Source organism: Trachypithecus francoisi, unplaced genomic scaffold (assembly GCF_009764315.1).
Source record: "Trachypithecus francoisi isolate TF-2019V2 unplaced genomic scaffold, Tfra_2.0 Lachesis_group16, whole genome shotgun sequence".
Taxonomy (NCBI): Eukaryota; Metazoa; Chordata; class Mammalia; order Primates; family Cercopithecidae; genus Trachypithecus; species Trachypithecus francoisi.
In genome coordinates, this window is record NW_022681461.1 from 80,953,113 (window position 1) to 80,959,671 (window position 6,559).

Here is a 6,559-nt window from a genome sequence, read left to right on the forward strand (position 1 = left end):
ACATATGAATCCTGGGGGGACACAAACTTTCAGACCCTAGCATGAGGTTACAAGGGAAATATGTTATTACCAAATGGACATATCTTCTAGGATTAGAAAACCACCTTTATTCAAGTGGCTAAGCTCCCTTCCTCCACACCTTGCCTGGGTTCTGGACCTTCTGGGTCCTGCCTTTCTCCAAGTGTGGTGTGTCATCTTTTCCCTGTCTCATGAGGGATGCTGGTTAATCACCCAAACTATTCTGTATTCCATAAGCAAATATCTCTTATGTGTGCTGGACACTGTTCTGGGCACTGTGGTGACTCAGTGAGATGACTAGGATGGCTGTGTTCCCACCAAAATCTCATCTTGAATTGTAGTTCCCAAATCCTCCTATGTCATGGGAGGGACAGAGTGGGAGGTAATTGAATCATGAGGATGGTTTCCCCCATGCTATTTCTGTAATAGTGAGTAAGTCCTCATGAGATCTGATGGTTTCATAAGGGCCTTCCCCCTTATAACACTCTCATTCTTCTTTCTCCTACCACCATGTAAAGAAGGATGTGTTTGGTTCCTCTTCTGCCATAATTGTAAGTTTCCTGAGGCCTCCCCAGCCATGCAAAACTGTGAGTCAGTTAAACCTCTTTATAAATCACCCAGTCTTGGGTATGTCTTTATTAGCAGTTTAAGAAAGGACTAACACAGATGCTGTCCTGTGAGTAAGCCCTGTACTCTACTAATTGTCAACTCTTCTTGTTTGGGGCCTGAGGGATGAACTTTAGCCACAGCCAAATGGCAGAACTGTAAAGACTTGCAAGTAATGAGGTGGAGAAAATGTTGGTTACCAGAACTCTCTGAGGGAGAGCCCTTTATTTGATTAGAAGAAATACTTTGAAATGACATTTGGGGTGGAAGGTGAAGTCTCAAGGGCCTTCTCCATCAAGAAAAAAATGGTTGCTAAACTGCTTTGCATGAGACAAGGAGAGGAATTGTATTGCTCCTAAGAGACAGTGAAGAAGCAGAAGGGCAGGGAGATGGGGGAAAGAATGCAACCACAACACTGGCAGAAAGATATCTGCTGCACAATGGAATCTTTTGTGTCAATACACAAATTCTCATAAAATATACTAAGTTAATGAATGTCTAGTATGCATTGATTATCTGTGAAGATTCGTGAAGAGGTTGAGTTTGCTGTCTAGACTGAAGCTGAACACTATCTCTGAAGTTTGGCTCACAACATCTCTTCTCTCTCTCTGTCTCACACACACACACACACACACTCACACACACGTACACACACACTACACCCACCCCACACTGCGATACAGAAAGAGCACTGGGTAGAGGCAGGTAAAAGGAGAATTATTCTATCGCACTGTGACATGACAGGCAGGCTGGGGGTACCAGCAGGCTTGCAGAAATGGGCATGGTGCCCAGGGCTTGGGCAGCCACAAGTCAGAGGATGATTAGACAATGGAAACCAACAATTTATAAAGGCTGGAGGACAAGGCCACAGGGATTGTTCAAAGTGCAGGCACACAATCACCATTCAGGGTGTGTGCCTATGCTGTGGGATTTGAGTGAGGTAGAGGAGCAAATGGCTGAAAATTTCTCTCAACTGCATGGTGTGCCTGACCCAGTGCTGGAGATTCCAAACAAAGTAAGATACTGCCCCCCTCCTCTTGCACTTGGAGAGAGATCGTTAGAATACAGTCATAAAATTATGGCAATAGGAAGCTCAGAAGAAGCTGGCAGGTTAGGGAAGGCTTGCACAAGGATATGGTTCTTGCTATGAGCTTTGAAAGGTGAAGAGTATATAGAAAGATTGTGAAGAAAGGTTTTTCTGGGCAGAAGGATTAGCCTAGGTGAAGAGGCAGAGGCATGAGAGTACAGGGCAATTGAGACAGGAGATGAAGATCTCAAAGATCTGAATAGCTTTGCTTGCCATTTGAGGAGTCTAAACGTCATCTAAAGGTACTGGGGAACCATGGAAGAATTTAAAGCTGGTGGAAAGCATGACAAAATTTGCCTCTTATAAAGATCTCCCTGGTTTATGTGCCCATCTTCTGGGCTCCCAAAGTATTGACCTGCCAGTGTTTCAGTTATTTATTTATCCACCTCACTACATTGTGAACACCTTGTGCGGAAGAGCTGTAGCTTTCATCTCTGCATACAGTGTATTATCAGAGGACATAGTAGGTATTCAATGGATTTTTTTTTTCTTTTGAGACAGAGTCTCGCTCTTGTCACCCAGGCTGGAGTGCAGTGGTGTGATCTCAGTTCACTGCAGCCTCTGCCCCCGGGGTTCAAGTGATTCTCCTGCCTCAGCCTCCTGAGTAGCTGGGATTACAGGCACCCACCACCACGCCCAGCTAATTTTTGTATTTTTAGTAGACATGCGGTTTTGCTATGTTGGACAGGTTGGTCTCAAACTTCCAACCTCAGGTGATCTGCCTGCCTCCCAAAATGCTGGGATTACAGGCATGAGCCAACACGTCTGGCCTCAGTGGAATTTTTCTTTTTTTGGTGGGGGAGACGGAGTCTCACTCTTTTTTTTTTTTTTTGAGACGGAGTCTTGCTCTGTCGCCCAGGCTGGAGTGCAGTGGTGCAATCTCCGCTCACTGCAAGCTCCCCCACCTCCTGGGTTAACGCCATTCTCCTGCCTCAGCCTCCCTAGAAACTGGGACTACCGGCGCCCGCCACCATGCCCGGTTAATTTTTTTTTTTTTTTTGTATTTTTAGTAGAGACAAGGTTTCACTGCGTTCGCCAGGATGGTCTCGATCTCCTGACCTCGTGATCTGCCCACCTCGGCCTCCCAAAGTGCTGGGATTACAGGCGTGAGCCACCGTGCCCAGCCAAGTGGATTTTTAAAATGCATCCTATCCAGAAATGAACAGCTGGAGTGTGGGACAATAAGACAGAGAAATGAGTGCGGAGATTAATAGAGCAATCAAGATGGAGATAGTGAAAGCCTGAGGAAAATGTAATGGCAATAGGGATTGGGAGAAGGAACCAAATCTAGAGATATTTATAATGTAGAATTTACTGGACTTGGTGGTTGATTCATTTGTTGAAAAAATTGTTAGAAAAAAGTATCAAGGATGACCCTGGGTTTCTGTCCTTGGTAACAGCTTGGATCCTGTGAAAAACAGGAGGAAGAATAGGTTTGTTTTTAGAGGTGAAAGGGAGATTATCAGTTCCCTGAGTGTTAATAGCCTATGGAACATCAGAAGAGATACCTACCAGGCTGCTACTGGATGGATTATGCTCACTATAGACCTAGATCTCTCACATGGAGACTGTGAGTTGGAATTAATAAGTCTACAGATGGTCTTTCAGATGTGAGTGTAGATGTGCTCTTATAGGGAGAGCATGTAGAAGGGGGTGGAGGATAGAACCATGAGAAATGCTAACATTTGTGAGGTAGATATGGAAAAGAGTTGCTCTTGAAGGAAGAGTTGAAACGTAGGAAGAAAATTGGGAGATAAAAAATTATTACAGAAATTCTTATAATGGAAATACTTATTCTTTCTTTTTTTTTTTCTTTTTTTGAGAGGGAGTCTTGCTCTGTTGCCCAGGCTGGAGTGCAGTGACACGATCTCGACCCAATGCAACCTCTGCCTCTTGGCTTCAAGCGATTCTCCTGCCTCAGCCTGCTGACAAGCTGGGATTACAAGCACGCACCACCATGCCCAGCTAATTTTTGTATTTTAGTAGAGATGGGGTTTCACCTTGTTGGCCAGGCTGGTCTCGAACTCCTGACCTCAAGTGATCCGCCCACCTCGGTCCCCCAAAATGCTGGGATTACAAGCATGAGCCACCTCACCCAGCTGGAAATAATTATTCTTCACTGCATTTCCATGAGCTCTTCTACATTTCCCAGCCCCCGTTCTAGATGATAGGGTCAAGTGGCTAGTTCTGGCAATGTGCTCCGAGTAGAAGGGGTATGCGTCTTTTTTGCATAGAAGCATTTAAGAGCTGGTGTGTGACCTTCCAGCTCTATCTTCCCCTGTCTTAGCAACCACAGGGTCCTGTTTTTGACTTGGCAGAGCCACAAGATGGAAGTAACCTGGATCATGGAGTAACCACATGGAAAGCCCTAGGCCATTCAGTTTTGCATGAGCGAGAAGTAAATGTTTGTTGTGTTAAGCCACTGAGATTCGGGGTTAATTTGTTCCTGCTACATAACTTAGTCTACCCTGACCAAGATCGTCAATGGAGGAGAGTTTCAAGAAAGGGCCAAATATGACGAAAAAATAAAGCAAAAACGATCAATTAGTGTCTAATAGTGGATTCAGAAATTAGGACATGAGAAGCAAAGTGGGAGGGGATTTTATTGTGAGAAGTCAAGGATTGAACAGGAGGAAGGACAGTGGGAAGAGTGAATGCAGATGGAGGCTTTGGAAAGTTTGGATAAGAAGTGAAAAATAAGAAGCAGTCACTGGAGGGGGACAAGGGAACATGTGGTAAACAAACTTGCTTTTGTCTTTAAGAAGGATGTTTATAGGCTTTTGGGGAAAGGGAGTAGAGAGTGAGAGACTGAAGATGTAGAAAAAGAAGAAGGCCGGGTGCAGTGGCTCTCGCCTATAATCCCAGCACTTTGGGAGGCTGAGGCATGTGGATCACTTGAGGTCAGAAGTTCGTGTCTAGCCTGGCCAACATGGCGAAACCCTGTCTTTACTAAAAAATACAAAAATTAGCCAGGCGTGGTGGCAGGTGCCTGTAATTCCAGCTACTCAGAAGCCTGAGGCAGGGAGAATTGCTTGAACCCAGGAGGTGGAGGTTGCAGTGAGCCGAGATCGTGCCACTACACTCCAGCCTGGGCAACAGAACAAGACACCATCTCAAAAAAAAAAAAAAAAAAAAAATAGACGAAGATAACAGAGAAGGCAAAGTTCCTGAGGATTTAGGGACCGTAAGTTCATTGGAACCAAGGCATATGCAGAGAACCACCTTGTCAATCTAACACCCAAATAAACGTTTGCTTCTTTTCACTCAGATCACAAGATGTTAGGAAACTCCCTCAACTGTAACCCATGGACTTCTAATGGACAGCAACAATGCTTTGAGAGGCCACACTCGGCATATTCCTATGACTCAAAATATGAGCAAATGCATCTGTGGTTTTACCCAGGCCATTGTCCCTTTGGTGGTACAGAATTTGGTGAAAAGAGTGAGGGCTGAGCATTCTGGAAGCAGGCTACAGAGGGGTACAGACTGAACTGTGCTGTCTCAAAATTTATAGGTGGAAATCCTAACCCCAAGTACCTCAGAATGCAACCATAATTGAAGATAGAGTTTTTGTTTGTTTGTTTGAGACAGGGTCTCACTGTGTTGCCCAGGCTGGAGTGCAGTGGCATGATCATAGCTCAACTGCAGCCTCAACCCCCTCTGGCTTAAGCAATCCTCCCACCTCAGCCTCCCAAGTAATTGTGACTACAGGTGGGCACCATCACACTTGGTGAATTTTTAAATTTTTTGTAGAGACAGGCTCTCCCTATGTTGTCCAGGTTGGTCTCGAACTCCTAGCCTTGGGCCTTCTCCTGCTTTGGCCTCTCAAAGTGTTGGGATTATAGGTATGAGCCAACAGTCAGCCAGAGACAGAGTTTTTAAAAAGGTAATTACATTCAAATGAGGTCATCATGGTGGGCCCTAATCCAATGTGACCGGTATCCTTATGAGAATAGGAAATGTGGACATAGACACATACAGAGAGAAGAGTATGTGAAGGCACAGGGAGAAGCCATCCACAAGCTGAGGAGAGAGGCCTGGAACAGATCCCTCCCTCATCGCCCTCACAAGGAACCAACCCCACGGACACCATAATCTCAGCTGTCTAGCCTCCAAGACTCAAATTTTTGTTGTCTAGGTCATCCAATCTGTGTTCCTTTGTCATGGCAGCCCTAGAAAACTAACGTGGTGGGTTTGAATTCCAGTTCAGCCACATCTCAACTCTGCCATCTTGGGTAAGGTATATAACCTCTCTATGTCTCACTTTCCTTATCTGTAAATCTGAAATAGTAATCAAAGCCTAAAGTCAGCTCTCAATAAATGTTAGCTGCCATTATTATTATTATTGGTAATTTTTTTAGCTTTATGATGTAGTTTTCAGTGTAGTAAAACTTAAATGACTCCAGATTATTTTATTGTTATTATTGTTTTTTAATTTTTTTGAAACAAGGTCTCACTCTGTCACCCAGCCTGGAGTACAGTGGTGTGATCATGGCTCACTACAGTGTCAACCTCCTGGACTCAAGCCATCTTCCTGCCTTAGCCTCCTGAGTAGCTGGGAACTACAGGTGCACACTACCATGCCTCAATAATTTTTGTATTTTTTGTAGAGATGGGGTTTTACCATGTTTCTCAGGCTGATCTCAAACTCTAGGGCTCAAGTGATCCAGCCGCATTGGCCTCCCAAAGTGCTGGGGTTACAGGCATGAGCCATTGTGCCAGGCCCAAATTCTTTTATTAGTTCCACTCTGTCTCAATCATAATCGTGAATGTAGCCATGCCTGCAGGAGTAACTCACAGTACTCTCTCATGCATTTGCAGTGGAAAACATGTTTTAATGAAGAACCT